The sequence below is a fragment of the Loxodonta africana genome, chromosome 2, assembly GCF_030014295.1.
Source record: "Loxodonta africana isolate mLoxAfr1 chromosome 2, mLoxAfr1.hap2, whole genome shotgun sequence".
In the NCBI taxonomy this organism is placed as follows: domain Eukaryota; kingdom Metazoa; phylum Chordata; class Mammalia; order Proboscidea; family Elephantidae; genus Loxodonta; species Loxodonta africana.
In genome coordinates this window covers 17,251,603-17,277,774 of record NC_087343.1, presented here as the reverse complement: position 1 = coordinate 17,277,774, position 26,172 = coordinate 17,251,603, and the positions used below count along the sequence as shown (strand labels likewise).

Below are 26,172 nucleotides of genomic sequence, written 5' to 3'. Positions count from 1 at the left end.
ATGAATGAATGAGCGTTGGAGACTGCCTTAGACAATGGTTAAACTGAACCGTGAAGGGTTCAGCGACTAGTTAAAGATTACTAAAAGCAAAAGTATCAAATTTTTAATAAAACCAAAACATTCTAATCACAGAATATACACACCACCACATTTTCTCCACTGAGTTCCTTCTTTCATTAAAAAGGAAAAGAGCTACATCATAAAGCATTACAAAGAACTTTTCTATTATCTTCTCTCTTGTATGTCTAATATGAAACTTTGAAAAACAACTTTCAAAACACGTCACACCAACAGGAATCTCTGATTCAGGTAAAACACAGAAAACACACCCCAGTAGTACAGAGTTCTAAAATTCATTTCCCTAAATTCCTAACTCCTGGACTGATTTCCCATTCCCCCACCTCCTCTCTCCCTCACCCAACTTCATCTGCTGTCCATCCCATACCTGGAACCCTGCTTTTCTAAACTACCTTCTAGAGGGTCGCTATGAGTCAGAATCAACTCAATGGCAACAGGTTTTTTTTTTGTTTTTTTTTTGTTTTTTGGTTTTTCTCATTGGCCTAGGACAACTGGCTACCATTTGTTTTTAATAATAAATCCTTTTTAAATGCATTGTCCAATTACCACATCACTCCATAGCTGGTAACTTCACAATGCTATGATCCAAATACTATCAAATCTTCAATACCACTCATTAAATACTCACCACTTGTACTTTTCCAAGAGTAGATCTGAATCTACTGGTGATCCTTCAGAACTCGGCATGGCTCCATTACGAGAAATGTTAAATAATTAGTTTAGAAAACAACTGTATTGCCACCACTGCACAGAGTAAATGGCAAGTAACTCACACTGCATTTCACTGATCCGCATTTTATGACAAATAACAGGGTGAGTTATTTCCTGGGGCTCGGTGGTGAAGTCAGAACAGTAAACCTAATTTTCTATCTTTGAAGCAAAAGCATTCATTTTAGTTACTATTAATAACATCTGGAATCAAAAGGGAGCTATTCTGAAATCCAAATCAGTGATCATCAGAAATGACACCATCCTACACAAGTAAACAGGAATGCGGAAACTTCTCTTAGAAACATGACTCTTTTACTGTCCTATAAAACAGTATTAGGAAAAACATGATGCAGAAATAAAAATGGAGGCCCTTCCATCTAAAAAAGAAAAGAGAAAAGGCTGTCTTAATGCCCATTTGGAGTACATCAGAGGTGATGAACAGAGCAGAAAAGGATGTCCTCAATTTCCGTCTAATTCTGTCTACACAAAGAAAAAGAAACTTAAATTATACATTCACCTAAGTAACCAGATTAAAAAATAAAAATCATGTAACAGTCAAAAAACTAACTCTTTAAGCAGTGGCTCTGAGGACACTATGGCTGCAGAGGTCACCTAGTGACCTCGAGTCTGGCCATCGGCTCTGGGTGGGAAAGACAGCAAGGTCTCCCAGCTCTAGCACTCTCTTCCCACCTCATGGGCAGAGACCATGACCTGCCCTGGGAGATGAATGCCACACAGACTTGGGGTTCTTGGTGACACTTCCAACAATAAACTTGCATTCCAATACAGATTATTCTAAAAAGCAAGCTGAAACACACATCGGTAATTAAAATTTAAAAGATGAATACAGAGGACGGACAGCAACATGTACTTAGAACAAACAGAATGTGCCTTAAAAGGCAGAATTTCAAATCAGAAGGAGCAGGAAAATGATAGGCACACGTGAACACTTCCGGCATTAGAAAACAGTACCCAGAACAATGCAGGAGCAAGTCACTTACTCTACTGAGCAAACAATAAATTGGTTATCAACCCTCCTGAAAATCAACTACGAGGAAAAATGAACAGATTTACATCACGCTGTATAAGTCTCGCTCTGTGCCCAATGCTCAGATTGATTAGGGAATCACCTGTTTTAACAGCATACCCGTTGCCATCAAGTCGATTTCAACTCATAATGACACAAAAGGACAGGGTAGAACTGCCCCATAGGGTTTCCAAGGCTGTAATCTTTACCAGAAGCAGATCACCAGGTCCTTTCTCCCGCAGAGCCACTAGGTGGGTTTGAACTACTGACGGTTAGTAGCAGAGCGCTTAACCACTGCACCACCAGGACTCCTTATTTTAATAACTTGGTGAGTAATATATTTGTGGAGAGTCTGTACTTAGTTTACCTATCTGGGAGACACTTTGAGGCAAACTTCTTAGTCTATCTCTTGTACTAATATCTCTGTGTTAACAGCACATAAGACTCACTCACGAATTAAACACGTTGCACAACCACCTTTCATGGATGATAAGGCCCAGAGAGCTTCATTTCCACTAATTTTAGGATGATATACTTGGGTATGATGCTGCGAATGTTTACATATGCCAACACAGCCATTTTTCAAGGCTATTCAGGCTTCTTTTCCATTTTACAAATATAAGAATTCTAGAAACCTTTCCAAGGATCACGCCAAAAGTACTGCTGTTCTTTAACAGTATCTATTCTCAGATAAAATAGATGTTGTTTCTCAGATAGGAAACCCCGGTGGTGTAGTGGTTAAGTGCTACAGCTGCTAACCAAAAGGTCAGCAGTTCGAATCCACCAGGTACTCCCTACAGAGCAGTTCTACTCTGTCCTACAGGGTTGCTACAAGTCAGAATTGACTTGACAGCAATGGGTTTGGTTTTTGGTTTATTCTCAGATAATTCTGAAGAACAATCTTGCAAATCCCATCTGATTTGCTATGGTTTGAGTATCTCCCCAATATCACACTAGTTGATTATGATACATACATTAAAAGCACAATCATAAATAAAAAGAACTTAGAGATTACGTAGCTGTCTACTAAGTAGGAACCCTGGTGGCACAGTGGTTAAGAGCTCAGCTACAAACCAAAAGGTCAGCAGCTCAAATCCACCAGCCACTCCTTGGAACCCCTGTGGGACAGTTCTACTCTGACCTATAGGGTCAGTATGCGTCGGAATCAACTCAACAGCAACAGGTTTGCTTGTTTTGGTTTCTACTAAGTAAGAATGAATATCCAGTAATTTGGTAAAACAAAAGTACTTGTTCAACTGGGGAGAAAGCTGTCTGAGTTACCCTCCTTGGGTAGAACGCAGCACCGGCAGCACCTTGCTGAGTCCTATCGGAATCTAGTACTCCTGGGGGACCGGGAGCCCCTGCCACGTGAGGTGCTAGCCTTTTCTGGCACACCTACCCCAGCCTCACACCACGTCTGAACCACAGGAGTCCCTCCGTTAATAACGTTTGTGGTAACTTTCAGTTCACCCCAGACAAGCTCCAGAAATGAGCATTTTCCAGTGCTAGTATTCTGGCAAGCCATATCAACAGGCTTAAGATACGAACATTGGTCATCTTTCCTTAAAATACTTTTTTTTGCTTTAAAGAATAGAATGTCTCTGAAATCCTACTTTGTAGAAACATCTTGACCTATTTATGAAAAACTGGGTTGGCCTCATATTGATGGGTATAATTTTAAAAGGCCCTGTGACCTGCTTTCAGATCCACGTAAATAAAACCTTAAAATGGAAAACAGTAAAGGAAGTGAAGGTGTGGAAAAGAGAAGACAGAGAAAAGAACTGAAGCACTTTCCTGGTTTACAGAAAGTTCTATAAGTACATTCCCAAAAGTTTAGAAAATCTTACCAACAGACTCATTCACAAGTCCACTTGTTAAAATAATAGTCAAAGGACGAGATCTTAACTCTCAAAGGAAATCTGAGAGAGTATGCTTCTCCACCCTCCACTGTGACTGATGGGAGCCCGTAATGGGTTGGCAAATACTGAGCAGGGTCCATGATGAGCCTGGCTAAGCTAGCAGCTGAGGGGTTACCTAGGATACACAAGTCCAAGCACACAGAGAAGGATCTGGAAGCTTTGCCTGGTTACTAGCAGCCAACAGCAGTAAGCAGGTCAATGGCAGCAACACGGACACAGCCAAACGAGGACGAGGAGGAAGTTTCTCCTACTTACACCTTGGTCTCTATCGCCACCCACACAGATATCCCACAAGCAGACACACACACCATACCTCCAAGAACATGGTGTCTCCCCTCCCCCTTTTCCTTTCCCTCCTACACTTTTCTGTCAGCGAAGACATTACATAAAAAGCCCAGGCCTCTGACCCAAGCGTGCTGACTCAGTGGTCACCATTTATCAGTCTCCACTGGGCCTGGGGATGCAGCACACTTGTTCATTCCTTCAGAGCCCTGGTGGCACAGTGCGTAAGAGCTCAGGCTGCATTAACTAAGTGCCGACTGTGTGCCAAGCACAGGGAGTATGAATATGAGTGCCATCTGAACTCAACACCAAAGAGCGTATATGTTGAGTTACAGCTTGGATAATAAAATAACCAAGATGAAATTATTCGGTGCTAGGGAGACTGTGGGTCAAATGAAATTACAAAGAAAATATGTACCACGGTTTGGATAAAGAGATTAAATTACCCCCAAAATTAGAACTACCAGGTTTACATGGTAAGCCAAGTTTATCAGAATCATCATAAAATGGGAAATTTAAAGTTAGGTAAGACAGGGGTTAATGGGGGTTCAAAGAGAAAGAGAATCAGAGTCAGTGGACCCTGCCAAGTGAACAGGGACATGAGCAGGGACAACGTGCTGAAGACTGGACTCAAGCATGAGTGACCATGGGGTGGGGGTTTCTGGGACCAAGGTTTCCCTCCCAGCTTCTCAGGTGCCAATGAGTAACTCTAGACCGTCCACCAGGAGCTTTCCCCTTAAATTCCCACCCCAGAAATCAAGCCTGTATCTCTGACTGCCTCCAGCCAAACTAAGCAATGTCCACAAGTGGCACCGTCACTCTAAGGGATCAAAGAGAAAACAAGAAAAAAGCAAGAGCAGAAAGAAACGAAAAAAGAGGGATTAACGAGGAAAGATAGAGTCCATTTAGTAAACAAGGCATTCATTAATTTAACAAGTCAGGTCTCAGTGTGCATGCCCCTACCAGCCACCAACCATCCCATTCCAGTTGACTACCTCTGGAGGCCCGCCGACGGCCCTTCTAGGCCCTTCCAACCAGACATGCAGGGTTAGGAATGCTACGCTGCTAAGAGTTAGCATGGCTCTGGTGAGGGCATTTGTGACAGCTATTTATAGATTCGGGGAGCTCTGGTGGCGTAGCGGTTAAGAGCTCTGCTGCTAACCAAAAGGCTGGCAATTCAAATCCACCAGCCACTCCTTTGAAACCCTATAAGACAGTTCTACCTATGAGTCAGAATTGACTCCATCGCGACAGGTTTTGTTTATTTATAGGTTCAGGGACCATTTTAAAAGCTTACTTCTGGACTGACTGGGCTCTGTCTGGGAACGGCAGAGGCCGTGAAACTGACTTCTGGGTGAGTCATTATCCAAAATAGAGGAAAATCCCTCTGAAGGTACACAGAGAAACTGAGCCTCTAAAACCAAGATGGACAGTCAACATGAAGAAAAAATAAAACGGTGGCCACTAGGAGGCTTAAAGGAGGGCAAAGAAGGGGGCTGCTTTCACTCATTTTTTTTTCCTTGACAGTGTCCTTCTTTTATGGAGGATGGTTAGTATCCAGGGCCAGGTGGACGGAGCTGCCAATGCACTATCGTGTCCATGGCTAGTGGGGACTTCATACGCCCTTAGTGTTTTTAACATGTAATTCAACAGGTAAAAGGACAGCAACAATCCAGTGGAGGAGGCCTACATGTGAAAAGCTGAAAGTGAATTAAATATGCAGACACTCCAATGAGAAACCTCCTCTGCAGAGGTAACTGACAAACCTGGGAAACACTGTAGGAACCCAAAACCAAACCCACGGCCATTGAGATGATGCCGATTCATAGCGGGACTCACTGTAGGGGATTATTAAGAGGAAAGAGGCAATCACAGCAGTACAAGTGGTTTCGCTAAGAGGGACATAACATGATCCATTACAACACTGACCCAAGTCCTGAGAAATAAGATCACAGAAAGCTACTCACTGGCTCTTTAAATCCAGTTTTTTGGGAGGTCATTGTCCAAATTTTCCTAACCTAATTTCAGAAAAACAAGATCCTGGGGCTGAACACCACAAAACCTTTCCACCCTCCAAGCAAATCTCATTCCTGGGTAGAATCCCAGTCTAGCCTTACTGCCAAGGACATGTGGTTTTATCTCCCCTCAAGAATTCATTCTGATAAGCAGGCAATTTGGTCCACTTTGATTTAAGTCAGCAGTAACCAAATCTTTGCCACAGGATATCTACCAAGAGGTTGAGCCATCCTTGCTGTCCAGTGTGACATGATTATCCACGAAATATGTTAGTTTCACGTTTTTTCCCTCATTCTTGTCATAGCTCTGAGCCATTCTAAGGAAACTGTTTTCAGTTGCTTTTTGGTACATAATGATGAAGCGTTTTTTTTTTTTTTTCTCCCAACATTGACACAGGTATCGAAGGACTTGAGTACCGTTTCCAATCATCCAAATGATTCATGCTGAAGGAAGAATCACTATAACCAGCAGGATCAGGTCCACAGCTAGCCTACCTGTCCTACCGAGTGGAAACAGAAGCCACGATCAAGACAAGCAGGGTAGGCCAATAAAAAGTACTATACACAAGTTCAGAGGTGGAAATTTCTAAATACATGACTGCAGGTATTCCTCATATATTGATACACACAACAGAGAACACAAGTGGCAAAGCTGGGGAAACTTCTTAGACATAACTGAACACCTCACAGGACGAAGTTCCCAGGCTCGAAGGCAAAAGACCATAGACTCAAGGGACATCCCCATCAATTGGCACAGCGTAGTTCTCAAAGACAATGTTCTACATCCTACTTTGGTGAGTAGTGTCTGGGTTCTCAAAAGCTTACAAGCGGCCATCTAAAATACAACTATTGGTCTCTTCTAGACTGGAGTAAAGGAGAGGGGAAAAAACTAAAGTCCCAAGTGAGTGATTAGTCCAAAGACTAACAGACCACATGAACCACAGCCTACACAACGCCAACACCAGAAGAAATAAGATAGTGCCCGGCTACCACTACTGACTGCTCTGACTAGGATTACAACAGAGGGTCCTGGACAGAGCGGGAGAAAAAATGTAGAACAAATGATCAAATTCACAAAGACCAGACTTACTGATCTGAGACTGGAGGAACCTCCAAGACTATGGCCCCCAGACACCCTTCTAACTCAGACTTGAAGCCCCTCCTGAAGTTCACCTTTCAGCCAAAAATTAGGCAGGCCTATAAGACAAACAATAATATACATGAGGAACGTGCTGCTTAGATCAATCAAGACCCAACTGGCAAAACCTGCCAAAGAACAAAGAGAAGGCAGGAGGGGACAGGAAAACTGGACTAATGGACACGGTGAACCCGAGGTGGAAAGGGGGATAGTGCTGACACAATGCAGGACTGCGGCCAACATATGAAACAATCTGTGTATAAATTTTTGAATGAGAAACTAATCTGCTCTGTAAACGTTCACCTAGGTCACAGCTAAGAAAAAAAAACTACTACAGAGGCAGAGAAGGATTCCAACAGACATTCACATACAAGCAACTCAGGAATTATCCGGAGACTGGAAAACTTACTTGTTAACATACTTTGCAGATAAATGCTAATGTGGGACACATGAGAAATAACTCAGGAACACGCAGGTAGGCCCAGCCTGATTCCTGAATACTTCACGCATAGGAGAATAAAACAATCCAAAATAATTGTGTTAACAGGTGTGCAACTACAACTACTTAAAAAACAAGGTTTTACTGGGTAATTTAATTACATTAATAGGATTATCATTTCCTTACTTTGAAGTGTTTTAGGTACATATCTGGTCATTTTCACAACGGAAATTATAAGCAAGTATGTGTTTATGTGCATGAGTGTGTGTGTATGTGTGTCTGTCTGTCTGTCTGTCCAACCTCCAGTCAAGTTGCAGCTCCCTGCAAGAGACAAAGAATAATTGTCCTTAATGACAGCTACAATCTTTAAGGGTTGCACATCAGTCCACAAGAAAAAATAAATTTAAAGAGGTCTTCTGGAAAATACTCTGTATCTGGTTAATCATACAAAAAATCTTGAAAGTAAATATGTTGCTCAAATCTATATGATCTTCTAATATTTCTTTTCCAGCAAAGCTCTGAGACCACATCTTAATTATTATCCAAGTCAAGAAAAAAAATTACCCTTAATCGGTGCTATCAAAACACAGAGGGGAGAGAATGAAAACTATAGATCAAGTGGAACTGAAGACTACAAAGTTACAAATTACATCTGTGTTCTAAAAGCAGAGATAAAGAGGTCAGGCCTAAAATGCTTTAAATATTGCCCCAACTTACATGACTGTCATTTTACATATATGTATACATGAGCCCTGGTGGCACAGCCGTTTAAGTGCTTGGCTGCTAACCAAAAGGCAGAGAACTGGAATTCACCAGCCGCTCTGTGGGTACACATATACAGCACATATAATACCCATTTTAAATTTTAGTCAGTATGAAGTGCCATTTAAACAAGTGAAAGAACAAAGTAAGAACTGATGATATTCTAAAACGGTCTCAAGTATCAGTACAACGAATATTGGCTAGGCTAGGAGAGTGTTAAAATTACAAGCCATCTGTTCTGATTAATTTACAACATGATTTCTCTAATCTCCTTCAACACTACCTAGCATCTCTATGGCAACACAATGATTTCAAATGAGTTTGGAGGGCCAATTGTGCCTTCAGTCTGTTCTCAGAGCAGAAAGCCAGACTGGTCAGCAAACCCTTCAATGGGCAAGGATCCTTCTCCTTCACAAAGGATGTCCCAGTCATAGATGGATGGTACTCACTCTCTCTGTTCCCTCCAGACATGTAAATGAAACAATTTTGCAAATTGCAGTGTCATACCTTACACGAAATCAGCCATAATCTCATAACCCATAATATGTGTGCCTTGGCATACCTGAGGAGTTTCTAAACCCAGCTGTGCATCTGAATTAGCAGTAGGGCTTTTTCAAAATACAGATTCCAGGGTGCTACTCTAGAACTGGAAACCCTAGTGGTGCAGTGGTTAAGAGCTATGGCTGCTAACCAACAGGTGGGCAGTTGGAATCCACCAGGCGCTCCTTGGAAACCCTATGGAGCAGTTCTACTCTGTCCTATAGGGTCGCTATGAGTTGGAACCAACTCGAAGACGACGGGTTATTCTAGAACTACTAAATCAGAATCTCCACAGCTGGCAATTAAAAAAAAAAAAACTTCCCAGGTAATTCTGTTTTGCATCAGGTTAGGGAACCAGGGGCATAAACCACAACGAGCGTTTACCGTGCTTCTACTTGGTCCTGCATTTATGCAGGCAGTGGGGTCAGAGCCCCACGGCTCACAGTCACAAGTATGGAACCAGATACAACCGATAGGAACAAGTACCAAAACCCAGCTCTACACAAGGTGCAACACTGAAGGGCCCAAGAGGAAGGGAGAGGACAGACCAGCAGAGTTTCCCAGAGGAAGTGATGTCTGAGCTGAGTCAGGAAAGAAAACCAAGGGGAGGGAACTCTAGACACAAAGGCCTACGGGAACAAGCTCACAGGCACAGGACACACAGTAGGCGGCGTCCTAGGGCTGGAGAGATGGACAAGGACAAGACAACCAAGAGCCCTCCTAGAGGCCAGCCCCACTAAGGCGGACGGGCTGATCCGTCTGAAACTCAAAAATGCGTGTCTGTGTCTGACATGTGGCCTTGGTAACACAGCACAAAAAGAGGAGTTTCAGGTAGTAGAAAGCGGTGAGTACAGAGGGAATTGTGACCAATTCTGCCTTCCCTTCACTGGAATCTTCATCTGTCAAACCAAGATACTACCTGTACCAACAAGTATGTGACGGATGGGAGCTAACAGGCTATGTCTTTTTAAGAGCATCTCAAGTTTCATTTTCACCTTGAGGGCAATTTTAATTAGGTAGACTTGAGCTAGTCGATCATCTCTTATAATTCTAATTTCTATATTAACTCCCCAGCACATTTTTAAAAGAGGCCAAAAGAGAGACTCTGCCTAATCATCTTGCCTCTTTAGCACATTCCCACTGGACAGGATATTATTTTTGTCTTCCCCAGCTGCATGGCACCTGGCACACTGATGCTGCTCAAAAGGGGAACAGCTTATTCATGACACAGTGTCATGTGTGCTGAATAACGCCCATAAGCCCTCTGAAGATGAAAACCACCTCAAGTGCTAAGTAATTGGGAGCTAGGCACCCGAAGCTGAGAAACGAAGATGACAGACCAAACATCATCAAAAGGTACAGCACGGGGCAGGAGGCACTGTTAGGAGCCTCTGCTCCCCCCAGATCTCTGGTTCCTTTGCAGGTACCTCTGCAGGTATTCCACACAGCAGGCAAACCCCCAGTTACACACACACACACACACACACACACACGCTGCTGTGTGCCATCAAGTCGATTCCAACTCACAGTGACCTATATGACAGAGCGGAACTGCCCCACGCTGTCTCCTAGGCTGTCATCTTTACAGGAGCAGATCACCAGGTCTTTTCTCGTGCGGAGCCGCTGATGGATTCGAATCCCGACTTTTCAGGTACCAGCCAAGCACTTAACCATTGCACCACCACCCACTAAAAAACCACTGCCGTCAAGTCGATTCTGACACCAGGGCTCCCTATATGTACATATACATATAAAAAAAAAAAAAAGTGGAAAAAGCTTCAAAATACTAAAAAGTCTTCAGTGGTTCATTTCTTTCAGAAACGAAGACCAAAACCACACAAATTCTTCTTTCTGAGATGTCTCCTTTTCAGTGAAGCTAAAATACTCTGTATGAGGTGTCAAATAATTCTAAAACAGGCACAATGAAAATTCTTGCAACAGAGCATATGTGACATTATGCAAATTAATACCAGCTCTGTTTAGAGCCTAACAACGTACTCTCTGTCTCTCCCGGGCTTGTATGTAGTGAGCTCAGCTGACTCTGGTATTCCAGAATACACCACTTGCTCCTGCAGGAAAACCCTGGCTGCGATTTTTATCCTTAAGATCATTTTCGGCAGAAGCATAGCAGAAAGTTGCCTCTCCCTTCAACTTTGCGAGTGTTCATTAGGAAAACTAAAGTATCACCACTGCAATGATTTCAGCTGTCCCCTTTGCTGTCCCAAAACACACCACCAGGTCTGAAACACTCCACAGAAGAGCAAAACCAGAACACCAAACCCACTGCCTTGAGTCGACTCCGACTCAGAGGGACCCCACGTGTTACCGAGTAGAACTGCTCCATAGGGTTTTCCTGGCTGTGTTCTTTACAGAAGCAGATCACCAGGCCTTCCTCCCATGGTACCACTGGGTGGGTTCGAATCACCAACCTTTAGGTTAACAGCCAATGGCAAACCACTTGGACTACCCAGGCTTTCTATACTCGTTGATTCTGACTCATAAAGACCCTACAGAACAGAGCAGAACTGTCCCATAGGGCTTCCAAGGAATAGCTGGTGGATTTCAACTGTGGACCTTTTGGTTAGCAGCTGACCTCTTAACCACCGCACCACCAGGGCTCCAAGCTTTCTGTAGGGAGTAAATAAAGCCTATCTTTTCTCTTTGACTGCGACTTCCTAAAATTTTCCCTGGGATAGTTAATCCAAAGGTTGCTACAACATTACCAGATACACCATCAACTGAAGCCAATCAGATCTCACCCACAATCTCCTCCTTCAAACACGAGTGATTTCTTTTTTTCTCTCTCCCTCAGACAGAAAAAAGGGAAAAAAGGAAAGTCCCTAAAGGAGTCACAGACCTACCTGAGTACAACACGCGTGACGAGTAAGAGAAGCCAATCAAAGAACGGGCTACCTCTTCCTCTGCCCACAGATCTGATTCCACTTTTAACAGAACCTCGCAGATGCTTGGGTCTGTTCAGGACAGACACCCGATCTGGGGAAAGCTGGAAGCCCTCCCTGAGCTCTCCTTCCTCAGGTACAAAACTGGACCTCGCTGCCAACCTTGCAAGGTGCCATGAAAATGAGGTCACTAATACAGAGGGAGCACTCAATAAAGGGGGCAGAAAGGTGTTACATATTTACTCAGGACCTGTTTTTCTTTTCTTATTGAGATACAATTCACACGCCATAAAATTCACCCATTCAAAGTATACCAATCACATGAAATGTACAACTCAGCGGTTTTTAGTATACTCACAGATTTACGCCACCATCGCCACTATCTAGTTCCAGAACGTTTCCATCACCCCCAAAAGAAACCCTGTGCCCGTCAGCAGTCACTCTCCACCCCCCAGTCATGACCTTTTACTCTCCAAATTAAAATTTCTAAATGTCAGGAAATATTAAGAAACTAATAAGCAAATTATGATTTCTGTTAATTGCTGAAATGTCCAGTTTAGTAAGGGCTTTTAGAAGTACAGAAGCCAAATTTGCAGAACACCATCTAACAAGAAGGGGAGCCCGGGAAGCACAATGATTAGGCACTTGGCTACTAACCGAAAGGCCAGTGGTTAGGACCCACCAGCAGCTCCACGGGAGGAAAAAAACCTCATGATCTGCTTCCATAAAGATTACAGCCTAGGAAGTCCGATGGGGCGGTTCTAGTCTGTCCTATAGGGTCGCCACAAATCAGAATTGAGTTGGCACCACACAACAAAACAACATGTAACAAGCATGAGGAGGATGTTTACAGGAAATACAGAACTCAATACTTGAAACTGGGACTGTCTCCCAAAATCAGGGGCCTGCGTTTCATGTCATCGTTGAATGTACAGTAACAGTGACCAGCAAACACTTACTTTGCCTGTAAATGAGATCCGCACCCACCACATCATGATTTTTGGAACTGAGTCACACAAACACACTTCCCAGAAATCCACACTAAAGCAAAAACAGCAGAGCTGCAAGAAATTTACCGCAGGTGGTTTCTGGGAAGAAATATTTCATCAATGAAGAGCAGCAGGCCACCCTCTTGGAAGGCGTGACTCATGACCCCAGCACATAGGCTCAGCCAGCCTCCTCCTACTTGTAGAATGCCCTAGGCTCCTGAGAAAAGCTCTCCCTTCTGTCACAGGCCCACCCTCTGTCAGGCTCTAATGCACAAATTCCCCGTTACTCATCCTGACCGTCTCCACACTTGCCTCTGTTCTTCCCTTTCCGGTGCTGGTATACTGAGATGAAGGCAATCCACTGTCTTCCCACAACAGGTGACCTCTTTACAAACTATATTATTAGAAATCAATCTCCCTTTCTTCTTTGGCAAAGCCTTAGTTCCCAGCATCACCAGAAAGTAAGCTGTGGGTGCAGCCTGGCAGCTCCTTCGCTAAACAAGCCTCTGGGCCCTTCCAGGGCGTTTCTTCATCTTTTGTTTGGATGTCTAGCCAGTAGCAGGCTGAGCAGAACAGAAGCTGACCAGGCACTGCTGATCTGAACAGCTTAAACCTGATGCTGTACGGAGGTGCCTTTATCGCTGGGGTACAGGTTAGCATTTTGAAAACTACTTTCTGCATATTGTAGGATTGAGTAAATAAGTAAAGACTTTGAGGATGAAGGGAGCTAAGTTTGTCATCGTCAGAGAAGCAGATTACAAACATGAAAAGGTGGAAGACTAAAATGAGCCCTGTGATGCTGGACTGGAATTGAAGCCATCAGTACAAACTCATGGCTCTTATTAGAGAGAGAGAGATGCAGACACAGATGTAGATATGTGCGCATATGCATAAATTTATGTAGGTGTTATGCAGATATACGTGTGTGTGTAGACATGTACGTACACACACACTTCCTAGTTGTGTCCATGGAGAAGTTCTAGAAGCAACAATACCTCTAACCAATGAGTCCACTTAGTGTCCAGATCAGTTTCTAAATCCCATTCTCTGCTAAAACGAAACACGGCTCCTTGGAGAAGTGGCTGATTTTCCAGGAGCAAGCAAAGTTCAAGCAGAACCTGGAACAGCCAATCATGCCAGAAAATAACGTGCTCAAAGAATGACAGGGACAGGTCACCAGAGATAAAGGAACCGGCCTGAAGGGACTCTCAATGACCAAATCTTGGAGAATTTGGAGAATATCAAACTAAATAATGAGAGTTAAGGACTATAACCCACTGAATAAAACAGGAATCCATGAGGCCATATGTGTATAAATAAGTGGAGCAGAAAGAAAAGCCTTTCCTTACAGTAGAAAGCCAAGCACATAAAGAGGAAGTGATGAAGTGAGAAAAACCACCATTTGGCAACCATCACAGGAATAACTGATTCAGGAAAGTATCATCAATGGATGCCGCAACTAGCAGGTGAAAGCAGGGAGAAGAACAGGATTTTACAGTCTTGAATTCTCTCTCCACAAAATGCTAATTATAAAGGGAAAAACACACTGGAGAAATCCGGGCATCGCCACCCGAACCAAGCGATCAAGGCGAACATCATCACAATGGGACAGGCTGATACCGTGCGTTTCCTGATGTAACCCTCTAGAAGAACACACCCCTTCTGCCAAAAACATATGGCATGAATCGAATCACGAAGCATCACAGAACCCAAATTGAAGGTGTTCTTCAAAATCACTGACTTGTAATCTTCAAAAGTCTCGAGGTAACAAAAGAGACAGGCCTATCAAAGAACACCAAAGAGATGTGATGACTAAATGTAGTATGTGATCCTGGATGGGCTCCTGGACCAAAAAAAAATTTGTATTGCCAAAAAGGACACTTTTGAGATAGCTGGTGAAATCTGATTAAGGTCCGTAGACTTAGATAATAATACCGTTACCAAAACTAATTGCCCGATTTTGATCATCATGTAAGAGACTGTCTTCATTCTTAGAAAACATGGCAAAGCATCTGGGGGCAGAGAGGCATCATCACATCTGCAGCTTACTCTCAAATGGTTCAGGAACAAAACATGTCAGTTATTATATATACCTATAAGCAGAGATATATATAATAATTTACATATTATTAAATTGCTAAATTTTGGCTAGCTGCCGAGCTCTTCACCACTGTGCCACCAGAACCCCAGGAATTACACAGAGACACAGGAGGAAAAAAAAACAAAACAGAACACATTACTAGTGTGGAAACGATACTTGGAAAAAATCACTTACTTACAAGCTGTTCAGAAATCCTGTCTGTACAAACCTGAGCAAGCATTGCACAAAATCATGCCACTGATAGACCAGATGTGGTGTGACCGGCCAAAATGCATCCCACAAAGAGAAAAACCTAGAACAGGTACCAAAGACTTATCACACCAAAAGAGGACCCACCCGTGGCCACTGAATCGTTTCGGACTCATAGCGACCCTACAGGACAGAGTAAAACTGCCTCATTGAGTTTCCAGGGAGTGCCTGGGGGATTCAAACTGCCGACCTTTTGGTTAGCAGCCGTCTTAACCACTACACCACCAGGGTTTCCAAAAGAGAACAATATAACACAGCATACATACTTGCACTACAACATAACAGCCGCTTGCCCATTTCGGTGAATAACTGCAAAGAAACGAGGAGCTGCAATGAAACAGTTCCTGCAGAAGGGCATCATGCTTGGTAAAGCAAAGGGTCCGCGAAAAAGAGGAAGACCCTCAAGGAGATGGATTGACACAGTGGCTGCAACAATGGGCTCAAACACAGCAACGACTGTGAGGATGGCACAGAACCGGGCGGTGTTTTTTCTGTTGTACACAGTGTTGCTTGTGAGTCGGAACCGACTTAATGGCACCTAACAACAACAATGGACTAGCTAGAGAGAACCTAGGAGTTACCACACCCACACTGTAAAACTGTCCTAAAAAAAGAAGCTTAACAGCCGCCTGCCCTTCCTCACCCCTCTCTCCTGTTCTTTTAAGTGAGGAACCAGAAAGGAAGCCCTGGCAATCCTTATAATGTGTCATACATAGCAATGGGCTGAAAAAGCTCCCTCCGGGACTGGCCTCTCCCCACCCTTCCCACCCTCCCCACCCTCAGCCTGAACAGCCACAGAGGCTTCCTAGCCAGCACTCAAGTTCAAAGCAAGACAGCAAGAAAACAGACCCAAGTTTTTAACCAGGATGTCGCCCAAGACTGAGAGACAGGTGGGAGCCAGTAAAACTCAGTATACCCAACATGCCTCAGTTGTAAAGTTGTGTCTAAGGCTGTCTGTGTAAAAAGCAGCCTCCATCACACTTAGGTGAGAAAAGGAAAGGCAGAGAAAGTAAATTATAGGGCCCAGGCCAACATGCGAAAAATGCTTGCTACGTCTTGGAGTCTTTCACTGAACTTTGGTTGGGGTGAGACTTGTAAAATATAACTTTGATCCTCAGCACTCAAGGATATACATACTATTAGATTTTAAAGACTGAGAAATTACAATATGCTGTGGAATGCTGCGCTGAGTGAGGGTCATCCCAAAAGCATACGGGGCTTTGGAGTGCGCTGGCCTGGGTTTATGGTCCAGCTCTGCCACTTACAATCTGCGTAAACCTGGGCACGTCATTTACCCTCACAGGGTCTGAATCCCCTCACCCGTAAAACAGAAGGAGCATATGCCTGTTTGAATGGTGATTTGATTTTCTATGAGAACAAGTACATCAAACACCTTGTACAGTATCTGGCAAAAATAATAGGCACTCCAACGGTAGCCGATGGTGGCAGTAAAAAAGAAAAAAACCCATTGCTGTCAAGTCAATCCCAACTCACAGAGACCCTATAGGACAGAGTAGAACTGCCCCATCGGATTTCCCAGGAGCACCAGGTGGATTTGAACTGATGACCTTTTGGTTAGCAGCTGTAGCTCTTAACCACCAGCCACCAGGGTTTAGAGATAACTGTTAACACTAAGAGAAAGACGACTAGGTTTCCTGGGGGATGGGACTGGCATTAACAGCGTTTGGAGGAAATAAACACAATTTTAAAAACACCATCCCATGACTCTGCAAGCAAGCTACTGCTTTCTGGAGGCAGTTATTATACTCTCCTATGGAGCACTATCCCAGGAGTTACCTGACCCCAGGAGACCATGTCCTGGTCTCCCACCCTGCTCCTGGGCAGCTGTTGCTGAAGATTGAGATTCTAGCAAGGGTGCAGCAGGCATGAGGGAAGGAGCAGGTCCTCACAAAACTGCCCAACATCTCAGTTTCCCAAAATACAGCTTCCTGCCCAAACTCCAGGCTGTCATGGGAAACTGACAGAGATCCCACCTCAATTCTGTACAGGGTTTACAGACAAAGGTTTCCCACTCTTTGGCCCAGGGTGCAGGTCCAACTCCACAAACAGGTGGAATGCTACCATCAGTTTGGCAACAAGCAAGAGCTGAAAACGGACCTAAACAGTGTTCTGAGATAGGAGAGAAATGCCTCTCATTTCTCTGCAAATTTTGCATTCCACAGGCTGTAGTTAAGTAAGGGGAAAGAAACTTTGACACAGAACCACTAACAAAAGGCTAGCACTTCCTGAGTCTACAGAGAAGCCTTCTGGTAGGAGGAGCTGGCTCACATGGACAACCTATCAGAGTACGTTTTAACAGAGCTGTCACGTGAGGAAAATGTACATCCTGGAAACCATCAAATTAGCACCAGTTCTCCAGGCTCCAGAACCCAAGATAAATTAGGACAAGTGCAACAAAAGTTAGAGTTATTGGTGCAATAACTCAAAAAGTGTAAAATATATTTTTTTGTCTCTGCAATCTACTTTTTTGACCTAACTGCACTCCCTCACTACCAGTGTAGAAAACTGGTTGTCCTAATGAAATTCAAATTGGATCCCTGGAAAAAAAAGTCTAACTCACTAGAGATAATTAATATCAAATCACGATAATCACAGAAGACTGGCATGAGAACATGTATGAGTATGGAACACCCATTCCAGTAACAACCTAGAACTTAGTCCCATCCACAACATTCGTGTCCAGAAGTGTGGAACACCCATTCCAGTAACAACCTAGAACTTAGTCCCATCCACAACATTCATGTCAAGAGTCAGGCTAAATAATAGAGGAATTGTACTTTTTTTGTCTTTATCATGTAAAAGTTTAATAAAGCCATCCAAAAAATAAAATGCTTATTATTCCTGCAGATCCTAGAACATCTGTCTCCCAGAACCTCTGTGCTAGAAACATGAGTTCTTTTAAACAGATTTCAAATATTAATCTCTGATATAGTCATTTCTTCTTGCATTTCAACCACACAATTCCAAAGTGGTGTGTTTATAACTTTTCCAAGACAATGTTGTTGTTGTCGCCGTTTGCCATCAAGTAGATTCCAACTCATAGAGACCCTACAGGACAGAGGAGAACTGCCCCACAGGGTTTCCAAGGAGTGGCTGGCGGATTTGAGCTGTTGACATTCTGGTTAGCAGCCTGAGCTCTTAATCAACCACCAGGCCTCTTTCCAAGATATACACGTACATAAATACACGTATACACACACACAGAGAACATCAAGAAAACCAGACACCAACAAACCCTACCTTAAAATATTTGAGGGTTATATTTTTTAATTTAAAATGTATTTTTCTCAACTTCAAGGTCAGCTTTATTTTATGAGCCACAAATTGAGGAACTAACACTTCAGAAATTCATTCATTAATCCTCAATACAGCAAAAAAGATAGCTGCGCAGTTATACACGTGCAGACCTGAGAACTGGGGGCAAACGACCTCCCATCACCCGCTAATGCAGGAACACGCCTCCTGAAGGAAGCTTTCCTAGAAATTCCTTCTTTAAAAGCAGGAGTACTGAGGCACTGCAGATCACTCCGCATGAGCTACTTGCCCTTTTCTATCTGGACAGCAACAAAAATCACCAATGTGGGAAAATCCGAAGCAGCAAAAATGGTGATTGACCAGATCTAAACAATTTTTTAAGTCAGGAGACCTGACTTCTACACCATATGGATTCCCAAGTTAACGCTTCCTATAGAATTCAAGAAAAGGATCTTTACTTCCTCATAAGGTTTCCCTAGACAACTTCCAGAAATTACAGGAAATTTGGTCCCACTCAAGACAGTCTGAGCAACCATTAAACCAAAAAACCAAACTTGATGCCATCAAGTCGATTCCAACTCATAGCGACCCTATAGGACAGAGCAGAACTGCCCCATAGAGTTTCCAAGGAGCACCTGGTGGATATGAACTGCTGACCTCTTGGTTAGCAGCTGTAGCACGTAACCACTATGCCACCAGGGTTTGCGAGCAACCATTATCACCTCTCAAATCCATGGAAAAGGGTTCCAAACAACTCAATTTTTTCTAGAGAAATAACTTCTACTGGCAGTTGTTTTTGCTTTTGTTGGTATCTCATTGTTTTTATTTTTATGTCCTTGATTACTACCAGTACCCAGTGCCGTCGAGTCGAGTCCGACTCACAGTACTAGTGAAGATGAAAATGTAAAGGTATCTTACTGGCCATTTGTACTTCCGTGAATTGTCTATTTTCCTTTCAGATTGTCTTTTCTTATTGATTTTAGGAAACTCTTTATTTGTGTATACTAATTTTTTTTCCGATTTGCAATAAACGGTTTCCCCCAATTTATTGTTAATATGTTCTTAATCTTATTTTTAAATTAAAATACATTAAAACTGGGTTTTTTTTTTTTTTGAGGGGAGTGTACAGGTCTACAAATTTTAACACATGTAACCACCACCACGATCACAACACTGAACAGTCGCCTCAACGCCAAAACCCATCCCCCAATACGCCCCTTTGTAGTCACACCCTCCGCCTCCTCTAAGTCCTGGCAATCACTCACGGATCTGTTCTGTTACTACTGCTTTGTCTTTTTGAGAATGTCATAGAAATGGAATCACGCAGTATGTAGCCTTCTGAGACTGCCTTCTTTCACTCTGCATTCACTGAACGGACACACCATTTTATCACTCACGCTTATCTGTTTGAATGCCAACACTATCAACAACAGGCAGCAAAGGGCCCCTAGCAAACCAAGTACTTCTATCCTGGGACTGAAGGGAAAGCATGGGGTCCACCAGGGTGTGTCCAAGCAGCTGCCAGGAGAAGCGTTGCTGCCGCTTGTGGAGACCCTTCCTAAGAAGAACCATGTGCAAGTCACCAATGCCGGTAACGGGGCTACAGACTGTAAGAAAATAACCCGTTGCAGTCAAATCGATTCTGACTCGTAGCAACTCTACAGGACAGAGTAGAACTGCCCCATAGAGTTTCCAAGGAGCACCTCTTAGATTTGAACTGCTGACCTTTTGGTTAGCAGCCATAGCATTTAACCACTATGCCACCAGGGTTTCCTGTAAGAAAATAAGTCTGATTAACTCAAAAACAACCATGGCCTATAATCTACTCTTTGTGCTGACTGACGTTTTCATTAAAGCTTTTTCTGTCAGTCTATCTGGATGAAGCTCGAATAAGGTGAGGCTTCCACAACACAAGGTATGATTTACAGAAGACTTCGTAATCCTCCCCAACCACGTAAGAGCAGATCTGTGGCTAATTAATAGTCAGTAATCTGAACCTTGAGTCCAGTTGCCTCCGAAACGAGGTTTTCTATTTCCACAGAAATAGACCATTAGACCAAATGCCAAAGACACCCTGTGACGTCTCAGGAGGTGGAAACCTCAGGGGCTACGCCCTTTCTCCAGCTCACCTCCCTCTGCCCACACTCTGTCTTGCTTTCCCCGCCACATGAGACCTTCCCAGAGAACAGGTGCTTAATCATTCGGACTTTGAGGGGATTCCTTACATGAAGGGGGGGGAAGGAAGAAGAAATTAAGATAGTGACACAACTGTCTGGTAAGTAAGTGTTTCCATTAGTGAATGAGAAGTGAAAATAGGTACTCTTACAATAAATATAGCTAGCCATTAAACATGCAAGATTTCCCACAAACAAGAATGTTTGCATGTAACGCTTATTAACTTCAAAAAGTTGAGAGACTACACTGGAATTTCTAGTCAAACATCTCCGCTGAGTTTTCATAAAGTGACGACGTGAACATGTACTTAGGCAGGACTGGACACTGTGGCGAGTGAGTGGGCAAAAGCAGGAGAAAGCGAGACCTCCACAGTGGGCACAGGAGTCAGACCAGACCAGGGGCCAGAGACAGGAAGAGAGAGCCTCTGCCCAACCCGCACTTTTGCCTGCTTTTTGTTCCTTTTCCTTCAGTTGAGGACCAAAACGCATTGCCATCTAGTTGATTCCCACTCATAGTGACCCTACAGAACAGAGGAGAACTGTCCCATAAAGTTTCCAAGAAGCAGCTGGTAGATTCGAGCTACCAACCTTTTGGTTAGCAGCCAAGCTCTTAACCACTGTGCCACCAGGGCTCCCTATCAGTTGAGGACAGCACCCAGGAATTCCTGGACATGTTCCAGCTGAATGACCCATCGGCCAGAATTCCCCACTGCCAGGGCCCCTAGACTCCCGTCATGCTCGCTCCCTTCCCACTGCGGTGCCGAACAGCTGGTCCACGGAATCTGGAACGGGACCAGAGAGCCAACTCTGCACTGTGTCATCTCGGCGACTGTGCCTTGCTCCCACTGTGAGGCCATCCTGTTGACTGCATCCGATCAGCTTAGACGGGCATGGGGAATGTGCAGGAGATACAAAGACGGCATCAGAGTCCACAACGCAAACAATGCAGTCACCCTTGTCAGCTCATCCAAATCTACTCAGCTGATAATGTGGCAGAGGAAGAAACAAGGGGAGGGGCTTCACAGCATACCTTCTGCCAAAATACCACGGAATTCTCAGTCAGCTCCTCTTCTTCACCGTCCATGTAGTGGCTACTATCTCCTGCCAGTGGCACTATCAAAAATTTGTCAGGACGATGCATTTGAGGAACTAAAAACCAATGCATTATGGAATTAAGGAGGGATGAAACAGGTTGTTGTTACTGCTTCTTATAGTGAAACACAGCTCATCCCTACCAACAAAAGTGATCTTACTAGGCAGTGAAGTGTGGCTATTGATTGAGAATTTGACTTTTCTCTGGAATTCTGCCAAGAGTATGAGATAAAATATCAGTAGGAATCAAGTAAATAAACTTAAAATAAGCATCGGATATGGCTGATTTAGGTTACAATAGCTTCAAACTCAACTTTCATTCTCAGAAACATATCCAAAATTTGTAACACTTAAAAAGGTCTAAAAAGATCATCCTTCCTACCTATTTTTAGTATATACGTAAGAAACATACTTAAACCACGTGCTTTATTTTGAACAAAACCTCTGGCTTCATCTAAATCTTGATTAATTACTAAAACGGTTAAATGAACTCATTTAAATCTTGAATGGTTAAATTGCAACGGGAAAAACACAGTATCCCACATCAATAAGTCAGTTTATGAGGTCTCAATGAAAAGCTTCTTTCAATGATTACCGTACTGCTCTTCTCTGATTTCTTGAAAGTCATTTATAGGCTTGTTTTTAGATGTCTCCTTGCTTCCCTCTAACACTGAACCCCGGTGGGCCACCTAAAAAGGTGAAACCAACATTCACTACATTTTGTTTAGCCTCCCTATCCCCTTTTTGAAATACTGAGGGCACCAAGCACCTACTTCATAATGCAGTAATTATCACCGGTGCTCACGATGACCAAAGCTGCCAGGCGTCTAACATAAATGGGCAGACGGAGCACGGCAAGCTCAGAGGTCATATTTACAAGGTGTAAGAAGCATAAATATGAGAAGCTTCCCTCAATATTCTGTGAGGAAATCATCCCATCAAACATAAAAAGACAGGCAAGCTGCTCCATCATCAAGTAACAGACTCGATTTTCCTCGTACCAGCATTATAAAGAGAAGAGCTGTAGCCAGGAATCCAGGATAGGATTTAATAATGAGAGAAACACAGTAAGATGGGCTGGGATGCTTCAGAATACCAGCAAGCCTTTATTCTCCACACATTCATTTGAAGCCAACCTCAAACATGCCAGGCAGGTTAAAAATAATGCATTTATGTAAGCACCCCCACACACACTCTTACAAGGTTAAACAGAGAGCTGGGAGAGAATGATTTATCGCCACAAGAATAGAGCCCCAAAATAGATTGGCAATAAAAGTGATTGGTCCCAGTGGGGTTGAGAACTAATGTAAGCAAAGCCCTGGCCATGAGAGGCATCCGGGAAGAGCCCGGTTGGGGGCCAGCTCCTGCCCTTACCCCACCTCAAGGCCCCACCTCAACCAGAGTCTGACTTTGGGCAAGTCTCTCAACCTTCCTAGACACAAGGCTTCCTCACTAGTTGAGGAATTAAAAAAAAAAAAAAGTGGACTAGATCACTTTTTTTTTTTTCCTCCCTTTTTTCTGCTCTTTCTTTGAAAACTGCTTTATCTTTTTCAGTGCTGGGCTCTGTGAGAAGAAGAAAAGTGAAGCTCAAAATTCACTAACCTAGAAGGAAATTTCAGCTGTCCTTTTTACATGCCATTACAACTTTATCCACCTATTTCAACTCAATCCGATTTAGCATTCATTGACCTGTCCGCTACATGCCAGACCTGTAAAAGGGTGATCAGAATTGCCAAGGCAAATAGGGAGTTTCCGTGCCCACGACCTGAGTGGAGGATGAAATGCCAGCAGAGGGGAGACCTGCAGCAAGGTGTAGCTGAGTAAGGTGAACCCAGAACTACCCAAAGGAGTGTAGATACTGGGGGCTCAGAGGAACCACAGGAGCCAAGAGGGGGTAACAGCCTCCCCAGCCGTCTCTCCAGACCCCTCTCCACTGTAGAAATCCTGTCCCCAGCACCCAACTCCAACCGCTGGCAGGCGGCGAACCAGCCACTTCAACTTGAGCACTCCAGTAATGGGGAATCCCACCAAAGCCCTTCTTACTTTTGAACAGCTCTAATTGTTTCATTGTTTCAAGGAGCCCTGGTGGTGCAGTGGTTACGCACTCAGCTGCTAACAGAAAGGTCAGCAGTTCAAACTCACCAGCTGCTCCACAGGAGAAAGATGTGGCAGTCTGCTTCCATAAAGATTACAGCTCTGGAAACCCTATGAAGCAGTTCTACTCTGTCCCACAGGGTCGCTATGATCGGAATCAACTTCACGACAATGGGTTTAGTCTAGTTTTTTTTTTTTTTAATTGTTTAAAAGTTCTTTTAAGCTGAAGTCTTTCTCCCTTTTTCACCCAAACATTGGCACCAGTTTTCAACCTTTGGTTACAAAAATAAAGATGAATGCAGAAGAAAGGAGAAGGAATACAAAGAAGGAAAGAAGATAAAGCTCCCAAGCAAATAAAGGGCTGGAAAATGAAGGGCAACCAATAGAAAGTCTTTGTGTAAGTCTTGTTGGCCATCTTAAAGTACAAGGCTCAAAAAACCAAAAATCCATTGCCATCGACTCATAGCAACACTATAATATAATACAAAGGAGAACTGCCTCATAGGGTTTCCAAGGAGCAGCTGGTAGATTCAAACTACTGACCTTTTGTTTAGCCCTTAACCACTCGGCCACCAGGGCTCAAAAATGCCCTGGAAGAAAAAAAAATTCCCACCCCGATATGTCCTCCCTGGTCAATGAGAACCTATTTTCCCCTTTCTGCATCTTGGGAAAGAAAGGTAGATTCTACTGATGGGTTTGGCTGCTCCACTCTCCTGAGACATCGAAGATGCCCAGAACTGCCATTATCAAGTAGGTTCCCAGCCCAGGGCCCTCCTGCTGCCGTGACTGTCCAGAGCCCCCACAGCTCCAATCAAATGGCCCCTGTGGACCCTCCGCTAGATATCACTGCCCTAGATGCTAGAGCCAAGATCTAGGTCAGGAATTCGGTGCCACACAAAGGACAGGACAGTGCTTTAAAAAAGATGTTCTGGACTCCCCCAGCATGGCAGAGTGCAACTCAATGCCTACTTAAAACCTGCCCTGGCTCAGGAGTCCAAGTTAAACAACTAAAGAGGATGTGTGTCCAATCATTTTGGAAGGGGGAAGAAAGGACCAAACCAGTGAGCAAGAGTACCTGATTCTGCCCAATTACTGACCATGCACAGGAGCCCATCACAGACCAAGGCAAGGCCAAAAGCAGATGACAGACAAATCCTAAGGAGAGCCACACTGGCATGGTGCAAGCGTCCCATGGGGGTCCAGCCTGACCTGATGCCTTTGACGGCTCTTATGACCAGGAAAAAAAAAAAAGATTTCTCTACATAATAAAGCTGTAAAAAAGTCTGGTCTCACAGGCACCACAAATTCCATCTCCAGGGCACAGAGCCTTTCTAAGGGAGATGAGCTGCCTTCTGCACAGACTCTATTATTCCGTGACAGGTGGTAGAGGCAGAAAGAAGGCCGGCTAGACTTTAGCTTCAGGGCATGAAGGGAAGACGTCCCAGCTCTGCTATTAAGAGGTAAGGCGGGCTGCTCTACCGGGCTACTTGCACAAAAAAAAGCTTTCATTTGAAGGTGTTCCTGTTTTCCTAAACCTTTGCTTTCTGCAGGGACCTCACCGCCAAAGAGAGGGCAAAGAGGATATTAACCCCCAACTGACACCGTAAAGTCGGCGTATGTCACTCCCAGCCACAGGCAATCTGATAAAATGAGTCAAAAATAACCCTGCCTCACACAGATGAAGAAAAGGAGGAAAAAGACCGGACTAAACTTGGTATCTGCCGGTGCTACTAATTTCTACCTCTGACCATCGTCCTCCCGCTGCACACTGCTCCTTGTGACCTGGACTGCCGAACTGACCTCACCGAATCTGGGGACTTGCATTTAAAGAGGCCACAAGGAAAAGCAAACCGCAGCCTCCGGCGCCGCGCGCTCCATCCAGGCCGCTCTCCTTGCCGGTTGGCGTCCCTGACCCGGCTTGCCGCCCTCCGCGGGGCCGCCACCAGCACCCAGCCCGCACACGCCCTTCGCCCGCCCGCCCAGTCCCAGACCTGGCCCGCCCGGGTCGCCCTCCCAGGCTCTCCAGCGCAGAGTTTGCATCCCACCCGCCCGGCCTGGCCGGTGCAGACCGCGCGCCGGGATGCGGCTCCGAGGCGGTCGCCTCCAGCACCGCCGCCGTCTGGCCTGGGTGCGGGGACGCGGGGACGCGGGGACGCGGTCACAGCGCGCGCGGGATCTGGGCCGGCGAGGGAAGGGGAGGCGCCGCCGCAGGTCCCCGGGACGCCCCGTCACGCCCCCCGCGCCGAACACCCGCGCCCCTCCCTCGGGCCGGTCGCACCTCCCCCGGGCACCCCCTCCTCGCCGGAGCCGACGCGGGGCCACCTGGCACTGCCTCCACCTCCGCGCCGCCCGCGCAGAACCCCGCAGCCCCGGGGCCACCGCGAGG

The 26,172-nt window shown here is 44.6% G+C and overlaps 1 protein-coding gene across 3 annotated transcripts in view; it reads right to left on the bottom strand.

Moving 5' to 3' along the window:
• The window catches only part of TRIO (trio Rho guanine nucleotide exchange factor), a 417,508-nt gene that overhangs the window by 390,711 nt on the left and 625 nt on the right, over positions 1-26,172 (bottom strand). The gene's annotated exons all lie outside the window — the stretch shown is intronic.